The sequence below is a fragment of the Meles meles genome, chromosome 11 (assembly GCF_922984935.1).
Source record: "Meles meles chromosome 11, mMelMel3.1 paternal haplotype, whole genome shotgun sequence".
NCBI lineage: Eukaryota > Metazoa > Chordata > Mammalia > Carnivora > Mustelidae > Meles > Meles meles.
In genome coordinates, this window is record NC_060076.1 from 52491317 (window position 1) to 52508236 (window position 16920).

General features: G+C 36.5%; 1 protein-coding gene and 1 pseudogene across 8 annotated transcripts in view; one reads left to right on the forward strand and one right to left on the reverse strand.

Annotated features, from left to right (window-relative positions):
• The window catches only part of CNTLN (centlein), a 299263-nt gene that overhangs the window by 223814 nt on the left and 58529 nt on the right, over window positions 1–16920 (reverse strand). The window lies entirely within an intron of this gene.
• Window positions 13025–16920, forward strand: part of LOC123953057 — a 47651-nt pseudogene continuing 43755 nt past the window's right edge.

Sequence of the window (16920 nt, forward strand, 5' to 3'; positions counted from 1 at the left end):
TCCCTTCCTCTCTCTCTGCTTGCCTCTCTGCCTGCTTGTGATTTCTCTCTGTCAAATAAATAAATAAAATCTTAAAAAAAAAAAAAAAACAATAGTTATACTCGCTCCCAAAGCATTAGTTTGACCTGTCATTTCTTTCATGAATCAGATGTAGCTTCCCATGAACTACTTGCTAAAACCAATTCCTTCAGCTCATCATGAACCATATTCCCACTTTAATCTTGAATTCATCATAAGATAAATGGAATAAACTACTGCTAAGTAATACACTTACTTTATTTCTTAAAGTTTTAAAGCATTATGCTTGGCTTCTTTTCTCTAATACACTAATAAAAGACTTTACTTACTAAGGGTAGGACCTTAAAATAAATTTAGATCATATTCACTTGTTTTCTTCTTTCTTTCTTTGTTAACATTCATGTGAAAGATAATTCTCCCTTTGGGTAGTGGTTAAAAACAGGATCTCTGGGGGTAGCTAGGTGGCTCAGTCAGTTAAGCATTTGACTCTTGATTTCGGCTCAGGGCATGATCTCATGGGTCTCGAGATCGAGCCCCATGTTTGGCTCTGCGCTCAGCAGGGAATCTAAGATTCTCTCCCTCAGTGTGCCTGGGTGGCTCAGTCCAAGCATCTGCCTTCTGCTCAGGTCATGATCCCTAGGTCCTGGGATCAAGCCCCATATGGGGCTTTCCTGCTCCACAAGGAGTCTGCTTCTCTCTCTCCCACTACCCCTCCTTGTGTTCTCTCTCTCACTGTGTCTCTCTCCATCAAATAAATAACATCTTTAAAAAAAAATTATCTCCCTCTACCCCTCTCCCCACCCATGCATGTGCACATGCTCTCTTTCTCTCACACACAAATAAATAAATAAATCTTTTAAAGGGGGGGGGGGCTCTCGAAACATACATACTGCCACAACTTAGTTCTGTGAGTCTGGGCAAATTATTTTATCTCTCTGTAGTTCATTTCCTTCATCTGAATAATAAGACTAATAATAAGGCCCATCTCATAGGCCTATTGTAAGAATTCAGTCAATATATGGAAAGTACTAAGAACCATGTAAACACTTGACAGATGTAAGCTATTATCATCATGATTGTTTTATAATGTATTAAACTAAGAACACAAGGAATTGCAAATATATCCTTAAAATATTACACAAAAATGTCCACATAGTTCAAATATACTTTCTTACAAAATACATCATTTTTAAACATTTATTTATTTAAGTAATCACGAGACTGAATGTGCACCTTGAACCCATGACCCCTGAGATCAAAAGCATCATGCTCTTCCAACTGAGCCAGCCAGGGACCCCTCAAAGTACATGATTTTAAAAAATCATTTTGAGTCATAGTATAGTTTAGAACTGTAGGCAGATTCCTAAAGGATCAATCAGGAATATCCTACGTCTGTTCCAAGAACTGATATCATCAAGAACAATAATAGCCCAGATAGTTTTGGTTATTTTCAGTTTTAATTCTCTTCCCTACTATATCCCCATAATAAAATTCATATTCTTTTGTTTACTCAATACACCTTGTACAGTAATGATATATAGTACATTTTTATCCCATTTAAAATGTTTTAATATCTTATTCATTATTTCTCTGTTACAGATTATAAACAAAGTCACAAAACCAATTTATTCAATAATTTTTCTATGGAGCCTCTGCTGTAAACATTTTTCCATCAAGAAAATGTCAAATATATTATTCCTTTACTTTAGTATTACAAAAGCAGTTTCTTAAGAAACCTTGTTAGTCAAAAATGATCAAAAAGGATTCTCTATCTCAACATAAAAAAAATTAGGACACTAATCATGCCAGAATTCCATATGAAACAGTAATGAACATTAAAAGAGAACAAGTTAATTCTATTACCCAGAATGTGTACCAAGGCTCCCAGGGGTGCTGTAACAAACAGACAGGGGCATTGTGGGATATTTTAAATGTCTGAGGGAAAAACAGAAATACTTCACATCTGTTGGACACTGCACAGAATACTACCTAGAAGTTCATGGTTTCAACATTAGATTGTACTACATTTCTTTCATGACATCATCTTTATGAAGTTTAGTTTTTGACCACTTCATAAAGTTGAGTTTTGAAGAGCAAAAAGCAATGTGAAATAAGGTAGCAGTGCTCTATCTGATCACACGGTTGGAGAAATTATCCAGTACCCCAAGTCTCATATCATATAGCAAATAATTATGGTTATTAAAGCATAACCATAATTAATAATTATGGTTTATAAACATATATTAGTAATTAATATGATTATTAAAGAAAATTTCAAACATAACCATTTCCTTTTAATTTGTATATTTTAATTACATATTATAATACATTACATGTTACAATAATACATTAATATTACATAATATAATACCCATTACTATATAATATAATATAATATACTCTAATATAATGGGTATAATACCCATTTCTCTTTAAGTGCCATGAAAATATTACTGATACACTAAGGTACTATGGAAAACCTATGAATTAATATTTAAAAAAAAACAGAAAAACATTAGAAAACATCCATTATTTAAATGACCAAAGGTTATAATGTATGGATAACTATTAATTACATCACTTAAAGTAACCTATCTTTAATAAAAAGCCTCACAACTCCCCGCTAATAGTCCTAATTGCTATAATTACAGTTCTATTCAATCTCACTTAATGTTAATCTCAGTTCATCCTACACCATGCTCTGTATTTCAGCAGGCTCGTACATTTCTCTTCAAGGCTTAAACCGAAGGAGTATAAGAATATAACAACTCAGCTAATAACAAATAAGTTACATACTCTCAAGGGTAAATACTGATATTTTGGCAAAAAAAAAATTTTTTTTAAGATTTTATTTTTTGACAGAGAGAGAGAGACAGTGAGAGAGGGAACACAAGCAGGGGGAAGAGGGAGAGGGAGAAGCAGGCTTCCCGCCAAGCAGAGAGCCTGATGTGGGCCTTGATCCCAGGACTCTGGCACCATAATGAGCCAAAGGCAGACACTTAATGACTGAGCCACACAGATGCCCGTTTTGGCAAAATTTTTAACCACAAGAATTTTCAGGGACAAACATCATGACATTTATCGTCAAACAACTTCATTATGAGAGGTCTATTGGAAACTCTGTATATAATAGCAACAAAATTTGTTTAATTTTTAATACCCAGTGTTTTTGTGAAAATTTTAATATGCCATGTGAATAAAATTAAACTCACCAGACAAAAAACTCCTTTGTTGGCATAATTTTGATTTAATATTAAGTTACTATATGTTCATACTGACTTAGATATTTTAAATTGTCTGAAAGTTTTGGGTCATTTCTCAGCATATAAAGCTGAATTAACTTCTGCTTCTAGCCATAGAGAGGAACAGGCACCAGATATGCCCTGCTGCTTTAAACAACTTGAAGACAATACAAAATATATAAATATTTTCAGACACTGGACACAAGCAGCAAAAGACTATAATCCCTGAAGGGAAGCTAATGAGGCAAACTTATGATTACTTCAGGTTACTATGAAAAGGCAGTTTTCAAGCTATCGCGAAGGAAGGGGAAACCCAAACAGAGCTCACTCTCATTAAGTGGGGCAGGCACACACTGGAGTTCAGGAAATCCAAGGTAGATCGAATTTGAAAGGCAAAGTAATGGAGAATTAAACTGTATATAGAAAAAATACCAGAGAGCACTCTTTGAGTATTATCTGTCATGACTGAGAAGAAATTACTTCATGCAAAGGAGAGAACCACTGGAAAGCAATAGAATGGATCATTTTCAGAGGTCACAAAAGGCTGAAAATAGTTCATGTTCCCATTAGTCAGAATGGAAAGACCTTGTAATATATACAGGACATTAGGTAGAGTCCCCAGAAAAAGTCAGGGCTTAATAATGGAAATAAATTCACCCTAGTCAGGAAGGAAGGTTACCCTTGATCTATACTAACAAAGTTTAAAAAACATCAGACAGATCCACAAATAATTGTATATAAGAACAAAGTTCAATATTCTTTAAAGGAATATAAGAACCAAACACTAAACATAAATATACAATGTTGAGAATCCAGTGAAAAATTACCAGGCATGTGAATGCAAGCTGGTGCAGTTACTGTGAAAAACAGTATGGGTGTTCCTCAAAAGATTAAAAACAGGGGGTGCCTGGGTGGCTCAGTGGGTTAAAGCCTCTGCCTTCGGCTGAGGTCATGATCCCAGGGTCCTGGGATCAAGGCCCACATCAGGCTGTCTGCTCAGCAGGGAGCCTGCTTCCTTCTCTCTCTCTCTGCCTGCCTCTCTGCCTACTTGTGATCTCTCTCTGTCAAATAAATAAATGAAAAAAATTTTTTTAAATGTGGAGATATATCAATGACTCAGATAATGGAACAAGAAATTCAAGGACTTTAAAATAGCCTTTTATAAATATTAAAGGAGCACCTGGGTGGCTCAGTTGGTTAATCATCCAACTCTTGATGTGGTTCAGGTCATGATCTCAGGATCATGAAAGCCAGCCCCATGGCTGGCTCCCCACTGGAGTCTGCTAGAGATTCTCTCTCCTTCTGCCCCTCCCCTACCACATGTGCTTTCTCTCTATCTCTCTTTAAAATAATAAATAAATATATCTTTAAAAAGTTAAAAAAAAATACTAAAATATACTCAAGAGGGGTGCCTGGGTGGCTCAGTCAGTTAAGCACTCAGCTCTTGGTTTCAGCTCAAGGCATGATCGCAGGGCCCAGTGACAGGCTCCATGCTCAGTGCCAAGTCTGCTTGAAATACTCCACCTCTCCCTCTCCCTCTGACCCCCGCTACTCATGTGCACTCTCTCTTAAATCAATCAATCAATCAATTCTTTAAGGAAAACATGAATATAATAAGGAGAAATGGAAAATTTAAAAAACTAAAAGAACTTCTAGGTGTGAAAAAAAATGGTAGTCTCTGAAATGAAAAATACACTGGAAGAGATTAATAGCAGATTGGACATTGCATATGAAGATATCATAAATCTTGAAAATAAAGAAATACAAATTCTTCAAAACAGAGCTGAAGTACATTCTTACCATTGCCTAAGATCCTTTAGCTGAATGACTACGTCTTATTTATGAGTATGATAGTATTTTGCAAACAATACCATCTAAATGATATTGTGTTCATCTGAATAATTAACAATACTCAGCAGTGAAAAGTCATTTAAAAGAAATCTCAAAGAAAAAAAATACTATGGGGTTTTCTAAAGACTCTATATGCATTCAGTGCAAACATAAAAGTAATAATATTTAGAAATTAACAATCTTAGGGTATTTAGTGGTTCGATCAGTTAAGCATCTACCTTCAGTTCAGGTCATGATTGCGGAGTCCTGGAATGGAGCCCTGCGTGTGGCTCCCTGCTCAGCAGGGAGTCTGCTTCTCCCTTTCTGTCTCCCTCTGCCTCTCCCCTTCTCATGCTCTCTCTCTCTCTCTCAAATAAATAAATCTTAAAAAAAAAAGGAAAAGAAATAATAATCTCTATTTTAACTTCACTATGAAAAATCTGCTGCATAATACATTCCCTTGTGGTAGAACAGAATTAATCTATAAAATTTCTCATAAAAACACAAATAAGAAATATATACATGGTGATAGTTGTCTTTTGCTCTCTTACAGCCCAGCCACTAATGGGACTTCTGTATTTTAAAGAAATAATTTTTCAAAACTCCTTTTAAAAATCTAACAAATTAGGGGTGCCTGGGTGGCTCAGTGGGTTAAAGCCACTGTCTTCAGCTCGGGTCATGATCTCAGAGTCCTGGGATCGAGCCCCGCATTGGGCTCTCTGCTCAGCAGGGAGCCTGCTTCCTCCTCTCTCTCTCTGCCTGCCTCTCTGCCTACTTGTGATCTCTGTCTGTCAAATAAATAAATAAAATCTTAAAAAAAAAATTATTTAAAGAAGACATTATGGTGGAATAGGAGATTTCAGCCATCATCACCAACAGAAACACAGATTGTGACAACCACACAAGGGTGATAGTATCTTTTTCAGAGGCCAGAGTCCAACAGAGAAGTCCCAATACCTTGTTGCAGCAAAAAAAATATCTGAGAATCAACACAGTGACAAGAGTAAGAACAGTTTCACTTTAGCAGTGCCACTCCTCCCCTAAGGTGGTACAGCTCAATGCCAATAGAGACCTCCTCAGGCCATGATTTCTCCTAAGGGAGAAAGTAAAAGCATAATGAGTATCAGGTTTCCCCAGTCATGTGGGATACTGCCTAAAAATTCCATTTGTTTCTCACTCCCCCCAAAACATTGGGAAAATTACTATGGTTGAATAGTTCGGGGACAACTAGGAATAGGGAAAAGTGATGAGACCTCATAATAACAAGGGTGTGGAACTCAACAAAGAGTCTTTGACAAATGACCTCATGGACTCTATAAAGAAACCTATCCATGAACCCTATAGGAAGCATCACATATGGAATCCCTCAACTAGCCTACATGTACCTACATGTACCTACATGTACAATAGAATTCTGTGCAGCCCTCTAACCCCATAGCCAGTACTCTGTAAGTACCCAAAAAGATGTCACACAAGCCTCTCTTGGTTGTGCTGTCAGATAGCTCAACTCTGCTGAATTTAGAGAAGGCATATAACCTTGAGCACTTCAGGATGCGGACCTAGGTAAAAAAAAAAAGACTCTCACCATATGAGCTGGCTATGCAGAATCAAAAGAAAACAGAATTCTAACAACTATCCTCAAGGCAGAACAAGAGGATATGGTTAGAATATGCATAAAAAAAAGTCTGAGAAACTCCCAAATCCCTAACCAGGCTAACTAGGGAAGTTCTTTCTCTCTCAGTCTATCAATCAAGACTAAAGGAGGTGATAGCTCCTTCAAACATGAAGACAGCAATGCAAGACTTCAAGGAACATGAAAATGAAGGAAACATGACAAAACCAAAGAGATAAAAATTTTCAAGTGACCAACTACAAGGAAATAATTATCAATTAATTGCCTGTTAAGACTTTCAAAATAAATTTTTTTAAAGATTTTATTTATTTATTTGACAGAGATCACAAGTAGGCAGAGAGGCAGGCAAGGGGGGGGGGGGTGGAGCAGGCTCCCTGCTGGGCAGAGAGCCTAATGCGGGGCTCAATCCCAGGACCCTGAGATCATGACCTGAGCCAAAGGCAGAGGCTTAACCCACTGAACCAACCAGGCGCCCCTCAAAATAAATGTTTTTAAAAAGCTGGGCACACTATAAGAGAACACACATAGGCAACTAAATAAGATGAGGAAAACAATACATAAAAAAACCAAGAACTTTAACAAAAGAGAAAGAATCCATAAAAAATGAAACAAATTCTGGAGCTGAAGAATACAATGAACAAAATGAAAAAATGCAATAGTCAAGAGAAGACATAATCAAGCATTAAAAAGAATATGTGAAACTGAAGACAAATCATTCAAATATCCAGTTGGAGAGGGGATTAAAAATGAAGAAAACATATGGAATGTATGGAATACCATTTTAAATAATCACTATATGTATTATGGAAGTCAACGAAGAAGAAAAGGGGGTGGGGGGGTTTAGAAAGCTTTTTTAAACAATAGGTGAAAACTTCCTAAATCACGAAGCTGTAAAAACTCCAATCAAAATCACAGAGACACAGTTTAGCAAAGTTCTCAAAAATCAAAGACAAATACAGAATTTTAAAAACACCAACAGAAAAGCAACTCCTAACATGTAAATAAATATTATAAGGCCCTCAGTGGATTTTTCAGAACAGATCTTGCAGGCCAGGAAAGAGTAAGATGCTTTACTCAAAGTTCTACAAGAAAAAAAGTGCCAACCAAGAAACTATACCCAGCAAAGCTGTCCTTCAGAAATGAAGGAGAAATACAGACCTTCTCAGAAAAACAAAAGCCGAGGAAATTCATCACCAGTAGATCTACCTTACAAGAAATGCTAAAGGGACCTCTTTAAATGGAAACAGATGAACACTAACAAGAAAACACAAGAAATTATAACACCAACTGGTAAAGGTAAGGATATAGTCAGATTTAGAATACTCTTAATAATGGTGTTCTGAAATTACTTTGAATTGTAGTATAAACTTTAAAAGGTAAAAGTATTAAAAATAAATATAAATACAATAATTGGCTAATGGATATAAAATATAAAAAGATACAAAGGATGGCCATGCACAATATTGTGAGGGTACAGGAAGTAAAAGAGTAGGCTTTTATGAAGCTGAAGTTACACTGTTATCAGCTTAAAAAGCACTATTATAACTAATTGCATTTTCCATAAACTTCATGGTAACCACAAAGAAAAAACTTGCAGTAGATAGACAAATGACACAGAGGAAAAAAAAAATCAAAGCATATCATTTACAGAAAATCATTAAATCACAAAGTAAGACAGCAATAAAGGAAGAGAGGAACAAAAAATCAGCCAGAAAAAAAAATTAATGAGATGGCAATAGTAAGGACTTACCTATCAATAATTACTTTAAATGTAAATGAATTAAATTCTACAAACAAAACACAGAGAGTCCAATGGTTTAAAAAAAAACAAAAACTTCACAATATGCTGCTACGAAGAGTCTCAATTTACCTTAAAGGACACCTATAGAATGAAAAAAAAAAAAAAAATATATATATATAGTGCAAAACAGACTTTAAGTATATATATACACACATAGATATATACACACACACACATATATCATGCAAAATATATATATATGTGTATATATATATATATATATATATATATACATCGTGCAAAATAGACTTTAAGCCAAAACTGTCACAAGAGACAAATAAGGTCATTATATAATGATAAAGGGTTCAATTCATCAAGAAGATGTAACAATTGTAAACATGTAGGCCCTCAACACTGGAGCACCTTAATATATGAAGCAAACAGTAACAGGACTTAAGTGAGAAATATACAGTAATATGATAACAATAGGTGATTTCAATAACTGAACTCAACCAATGGATAAAACATCCAGAAAGAGAATCAATAAGAAAACAGTGGGCTTCAATAACACCAACTGGTTCTTCACATGGTCAGTGTTAGGACCAAGCAGACCTAACTACAGCACATATACACAACATGTCATACAAGATCAGCAAAGTATAAATTCTTCCCAAATCCATACAAAACAGGATAGACCATATATTATACCATAAAACAAGTTTTAACAAATTTAAGAAGACTTAAGTCATTACCAAGAATCTCTTCCAAGCACAATGACATGAAACTGAAAATCAATAACAGAAGGAAACAGGGAAATTCACAAATATGAGAAAAATAACATACTCCTCAACAACTAACAAGTCAAAAGAAATCAAATATAATTTGAGAGAAACGAAAAAAATCACAACACACTAAAATTTTGGGGAAGCAACAAGAGCAGTTCTGAAGTGAGGTACATAGCAATAAATACCTATAATAAGAAAGAAGATCTCAAACAACATAACTTTACACCTCAAGGAACCTGAAAAAGAATAAATTAAGGCAAAAGGTAGAAGAAGGAAGGAAATAATAAAGATTAAGGCAGAAACAAATGAAATACAGACTCTAGAAAAATCAAAGAAACTAAGAGTTGATTTAAACAAAATAGACAAACCTTTAGAAAGACTAACAAAAAAGAAGACTCAAATGAAATTACAAATGAAACAAGACACATTACAAGAAACCCAGCAAACAAAGGACATTAGAGACTATATAAAAATTGAATGCCAACAAAATGGATAACTTAGAGAAAAGGATAAATTCCAGTAAAAGACAACTTAAGACTTAATCACAAAGAAAGAGTAAATATGGAAAGACCTATGATGAGAACGGAGATTGAATTAAATCAAAACCTCCCAACAAAGAAAAGCTGAGGTCCTAATAGTTCACTGATGAATTCTACCAAATACTTAGAGAATTAACACCAGCCCTTCAAAAACTCTTACAAAGAATTAAAGAAAAGAGGGGTTCCTGGGTGGCTCAGTAAGTTAAAATCTCTGCCTTTAGCTCAGGTCATGATCCCAGGGTTCTGGGATGGAGCCCCACATCAGGCTCTCTGCTTAGCAGGGAGCATGCTTCCTCCCTTCTCTCTCTCTCTCTGCCTGCCTCTCTGCCTACTTGTGATCTCTGTCCATCAAATAAATAAATAAAATCTTTTAAAAAAAGAATTAAAGAAAAGAAGACACATCTAAATTCACTTTGTTAATCCAGCATTACTCTGATACCAAAATAAGACAAGGGAACTACAAGAAAAGTGCAGACCAATATTCCTGATAAATACAGATGCAAAAGGCCTCAACAAAATACTAGCAAGCCAAATTTATCAACATATTAAAAGAATCATACAAAACCAAGAGATATTTGTCATTGGGATACAAGGATGGCTCAGTATACGAAAAGCAATAAATGTGAAACACCACATTAAAAGAATGAAGGATAAAATTAATATAATAATATTCTCAATAAATGCAGATAAAGCATTAGCAAACTACATCTTTCATGAAAAAAAAAAAAAAACACACTCAACAATTGGGTATCGAAGGAATATACCTCAACATGATAAGGGACATATATGACGAGCCCACAGCTAACATAATATTCAGCAGTAAAAGACTGAAAACTTTCTCTCTATAATCAGTAATAAGAAAGGGCGCACACTCTCACTACTATTCATCATAGTATAGGAGATCCTAGCCAGAACAATCAGGCAAGAAAAAAGAAATAAAAGGCACCCAAATTGGAAAGAAAGAAGAAATACTGCCTTCGTTTCCAGATGTTATGATCTTATATGCAGAAAATCCAAAGCCACCAAAAAAACCTGGTAGGACTAATCAATGAATTCAGTAAAGTTGAAGGAAACCAAATTATCACACAGAGATCGGTTGTGTTTCTATACACCAACAACTAAAGGAAATAACTAAAGGAAACAACTAAAAGGAAATAAAACAATTCCATTCACAGCAGCATCAAAAACATAAATATAAACTAGAAAGTGAAAGACCTGTACAATTAAAACTACATGACATTGATGAAAGAAACTGAAAAGGACAAATGGAAAGACTAGCCCACGTTCCTGGACTGGGGTAATTAATATTGTTAAATTGTCCATACTATCCAAAGTCATCTATAGATTCAAAACCCCTATCTAAATTCCAAAGTTGCTTTTCACAGAAATAGAAAAGAAACAATACTAAAACTTGTATGGAACCATAAAAGATCTGCATTCATAAATCAATCCTGAGAAACAAAAAGAAGACAGGAGGCATCACACTTCCTATTTTCAAACTATATATGAAACTATAATAATCAAAATAGTAAGGACCCGGCATAAAAATAGATACAACCAACGATATACAATCAAGGGTCAGATATAAAACCAAACATATGTGGCCATTAAGGGAGCCAAGAATATGCAATGAAGAAAGACATGCCTCTTTAATAAATGGTTTTGACAAAACTGGAAAATCACAAGCAGAGTGAATTTGTACCCCTATTTTATACCACTTACAAAAATGAACTTGGAGTAGCTTAAAGATTTAAAGAACTAAAGCCATAAAATTCCTAAAAGAAAATGAAGAAGATACTCCTTGAAAATGATCTTGGCAACAATTTTTGGATATGGGATCAAAAGCATAAGCAACAAAGCAAATATCAAGAAGTGGGACTACATCAAACTAGGAAGCTTATGCACAGCAAAACAATCAATCAATAAAATGAAAAGGCAACCTAAAGAATTAAAGAATAGGGGGAAAAAAAAGAATTAAAGAATATTTACAGATCATATAGCTAATAAAGGGTTAATATGCAAAATATGTAAAAAAAAAAAAAAGTCATTCAACTCAATGCATTTAAAAAGTAGAAAGAGGGCCTAAATTGTTATCTCCCCAAACAAGGCATTAAAGGCCAATAGATAAATGAAAAGGTGTTCTAATCATTAATCACTGTGGAAATGCAAATTAAAAAAAAAAAAAGAGATCACCTCACACCCATTAGAATGGCCATCATCAAAAAGACAAGGAGATAACAACTATTGGGAAGGGTACAACAAAAATAGAAACCCTGTGTTCTTTTGGTGGGGATGTAAATTGGTACAACCACTATGGAAAACAGTATGGACGTTCCTAAAAAAATTAAAACAGAACTACTGCGTGGCATTTTTAAACACAGGAACCTGGGGAAGATGTCAGAGCTCACACTCACCTTGTCAGACAACACACTGGGGCAAGAACTATATGTACTGCAACTAACTAAAAACAACCTGCAAAGTGGTAGAACAGATCTTCCATAACTATTCAGACAGGGAAGACCACATCAAAGAGGGAGGGAAGGGCAGAGACATGGTGAGGAACAAAAGGCCTAGTCTGACTAATCACAAACGGGAAGAATATCATACACATGAAGAAATGAGGGGATCAGAACCTATACCAGGAACCCCCAGCTCTATGGACCTGCAATGGGAAGATGAGTCCCCATTATGTCTGGCTTTGAAAACCAATGGGGCTTAACTCGGGAGCTTTAAAAAATCAGCGGAGCTTAACTCTAGGAGAACTGGAAGGCTCTATGAAACCATGGCTCCACTACTAGAGAGACAGCATCAGACATGGCACAGATGCACCAGTTCAAAAAGCACCAGGGAGATTTAGTGACTAAATCTAGGAGTGACTACATAAAGGAGATTTAGTGACTAGTTTTAGGAGGTGTACTGGAGGGGTAGGGATCTGCAGGAGATTTTTTCAGGAACAAAGTGCTGGTAGGTGCCATTTTTCTTGCCCGCCACCAGTGGCAATAGCCGGATGCTTGTAGGAAGGAATTCAACACACTCCTCTAACCTTACTAGCACCACGTGCCCCACCTAACTTGCCTGCCTCAGCAAGCACCCCTATAAAGTGAGTCCTGCCCTGCCACACCCAATACACAGCCCCAGCCAGAACCAGAGCCCCTACAAAGTAACTCCTGCACCAGTGATGGGAGAATATAAACCCACAGACGAGTACACCAACAGTTCTTGAAGCTAGGCTCCGTATGTGGCAGCACAAGAAGCAGGCCCTGACCATTGGTGGACATGAAGCTGTCACAGTGGCTAATTACAGAGACGTGAGCAAAGAGCCAGCTCCACCCACCAGCAAGCCCATCACGACTATAGCTGGGCCTCTCAACAACATGGAAAGCAAACCCTGCCCAGTGTGCCTACAGCAGGTGAAGTGAGTCCTTGAAACTAGCAAGGATGAGAGCCAACCCCACTCACCACCATACCCACAATAACTGCAACTCAGCTACAACAGAAGAACACATGCAGCCCACAGAGGAGATATCCCGGTGACCAGGAAGATTTTCTACAGGGCACCACAGAACCCCTTCTATATAAGTTCATTACTTTTAATACCAGGAGATGTAGCTAGCATACTGAGCACAGAAAAAAACACAGTGTTGGAAAAATGAAGACAAGGAGGAATATGTCACAAATGAAAGAAAAACAAAATCACAGAAAAAAAAACTAAATGAAACAGATAAGCAATATGCCTGATAAAGAGTTCAAAATAATGGTCATGAAGATACTTACTGGACTTAAGAGAAAAGTGGATGTACTCAAAGAAAATTTCAACAAAGAGACAGAAAAGATAAAAAATAACCAATCAGAGTTGAAGAATATAAGAACTAAAATGAAAAATACACTACAGGGAATCAACAGCAGATTACAGAATGCAAAAGAACAAATCAGTTTTCGGGGAGATAGGAAAACAGATGGCAACCAAGATAATAAGACAAGAAAAGAGAAAAGAAAAAGGAATCCAAGCATGTCATTAAAAAAAAAATGCATCAGACCACAAGGGAGGAGAGCAAAAAAGAAAGTAACAGAGAACAACTACAAAATAATGAGAAAACAATTTTAACAAAATGGCATTAAGTACATACCTATCAATAATTATTTTTAATGTAAACAGACATGACCTAACTGAATAGATAAAAAATAAGACTCATATGTATCTGACTACAAGAGATTCACTTTAGACCTACAGACACCCACAGATGGAAAATGAAGAAATGGAAAAAGATACTCCAAGCAAATGGAAGTGGGAAAAATAAAGTTGGGGTAGCAATACATATATCAGATTTCATTTTTTTTTCTTTTTTTTTTATAAACATATAATGTATTTTTATCCCCAGGGGTACAGGTCTGTGAATCACCAGGTTCACACACTTCACAGCACTCACGATAGCACATACAGTCCCCAATGTCCATAACCCCCTCCCCCCAGCAACCCCCCGTTTGTTTTGTGAGATTAAGAGTCATTTATGGTTTGTCTCCCTCCCAATCCCATCTTGTTTCATTTATTCTTCTCCTATCCCCCTAACCCCCCATGTTGCATCTCCACATCCTCATATCAGGGAGATCATATGATAGTTGTCTTTGTCCGATTGACTTATTTCACTAAGCATGATACCCTCTAGTTCCATCCACGTCGTCGCAAATGGCAAGATTTCATTTCTTTTGATGGCTGCATAGTATTCCATTGTGTATATATACCACCTCTTCTTTATCCATTCATCTGTTGATGGACATCTAGGTTCTTTCCATAGTTTGGCTATTGTAGACATTGCTGCTATAAACATTCGGGTACACGTGCCCCTTCGGATCACTGCGTTTGTATCTTTAGGGTAAATGGCAGTAGTGCAATTGCTGGGTCATAGGGTAGTTCTATTTTCAACATTTTGAGGAACCTCCATGCTGTTTTCCAGAGTGGTTGCACCAGCTTGCATTCCCACCAACAGTGGAGGAGGGTTCCCCCTTCTCCGCATCCTCGCCAGCATCTGTCATTTCCTGACTTGTTAATTTTAGCCATTCTGACTGGTGTGAGGTGATATCTCATTGTGGTTTTGATTTGTATTTCCCTGATGCCGAGTGATGTGGAGCACTTTTTCATGTGTCTGTTGGCCATCTGGATGTCTTCTTTGCAGAAATGTCTGTTCATATCCGCTGCCCATTTCTTGATTGGATTGTTTGTTCTTTGGGTGTTGAGTTTGCTATAGATTTTGGATACTAGCCCTTTATCTGATATGTCGTTTTCAAATATCTTCTCCCATTCTGTCAGTTGTTTTTTGGTTCTGTTAACTGTTTCCTTTGCTGTGCAAAAGCTTTTGTTCTTCATGAAATCCCAATAGTTCATTTTTGCCCTTGCTTCCCTTGCCTTTGCCGATGTTCCTAGGAAGATGTTGCTGTGGCTGAGGTCGAAGAGGTTGCTGCCTGCATTCTCAAGGATTTTGATGGATTCCTTTCTCAAATTGAGGTCCTTCATCCACTGAGTCTGTTTTCATGCATGGTGTAAGGAAGTGGTCCTATTTCATTTTTCTGCATGTGGCTGTCCAATTTTCCCAGCACCATTTATTGAAGAGGCTGTCTTTTTTCCATTGGACATTCTTTCCTGCTTTGTCGAAGATTAGTTGACCACAGAGTTGAGGGTCGATTTCTGGGCTCTCTATTCTGTTCCACTGATCTATGTGTCTGTTTTTGTGCCAGTACCATGCTGTCTTGATGATGACAGCTTTGTAATAGAGCTTGAAGTCTGGAATTGTGATGCCACCAACTTTGGCTTTCTTTTTCAATATTCCTTTGGCTATTCAAGGTCTTTTCTGGTTCCATATAAATTTGAGGATTATTTGTTCCATTTCTTTGAAAAAAATGGATGGTATTTTGATTGGGATTGCATTGAATGTGTAGATTTCTTTAGGTAGCATGGACATTTTCACAATATTTATTCTTCCAATCCAGGAGCATGGAACATTTTTCCATTTCTTTGTGTCTTCCCCAATTTCTTTCATGAGTACTTTATAATTTTCTGTGTATAGTTTCTTAGCCTCTTTGGTTAGGTTTATTCCTAGGTATCTTATAGTTTTGGGTACAATTGTAAATGGGATTGACTCCTTAATTTCTCTTTCTTCTGTCTTGTTGTTGGTGTACAGAAATGCATCTGATTTCTGTGCATTGATTTTATATCCTGACACTTTACTGAATTCCTGTACAAGTTCTAGCAGTTTTGGAGTGGAGTCTTTTGGATTGTCCACATATAGTATCATATCACCTGTGAAGAGTGATAGTTTGACTTCTACTTTGCCGATTTGGATGCCTTTAATTTCTTTTTGTTGTCTGATTGCTGAGGCTAGAACTTCTAGTACTATGTTGAATAGCAGTGGTGATAATGGACATCCCTGCCGTGTTCCTGACCTTGGCGGAAAAGCTTTCAGTTTTTCTCCATTGAGAATGATATTTGCAGTGGGTTTTTCATAGATGGCTTTGATAATATTGAGGTATGTGCCCTCTATCCCAACACTTTGAAGAGTTTTGATCAGGAAGGGATGCTGTACTTTGTCAAATGCTTTTCAGCATCTATTGAGAGTATCATATGGTTCTTGTTCTTTCTTTTGTTAATGTGTTCTATCACATTGATTGATTTGCGGATGTTGAACCAACCCTGCAGCCCTGGAATAAATCCCACTTGATCGTGGTGAATAATCCTTTTAATGTACTGTTGAATCCTATTGGCTAGTATTTTGGTGAGAATTTTTGCATCTGTGTTCATCAAGGATATTGGTCTGTAGTTCTCTTTTTTGGTGGGATCCTTGTCTGGTTTTGGGATCAAGGTGATGCTGGACTCATAAAATGAGTTCGGAAGTTTTCCTTCTGTTTCTATTTTTTGGAACAGTTTCAGGAGAATAGGCATTAGTTCTTCTTTAAATGTTTGGTAGAATTCCCCTGGGAAGCCGTCTGGCCCTGGGCTTTGGTTTGTTTGGAGATTTTTGATGACAGTTTCAATCTCCTTACTGGTTATGGGCCTGTTCAGGTTTACGATTTCTTCCTGTTTCAGTTGTGGTAGTTTATATGTCTCTAGGAATGCATCCATTTCTTCCAGATTGTCCAATTT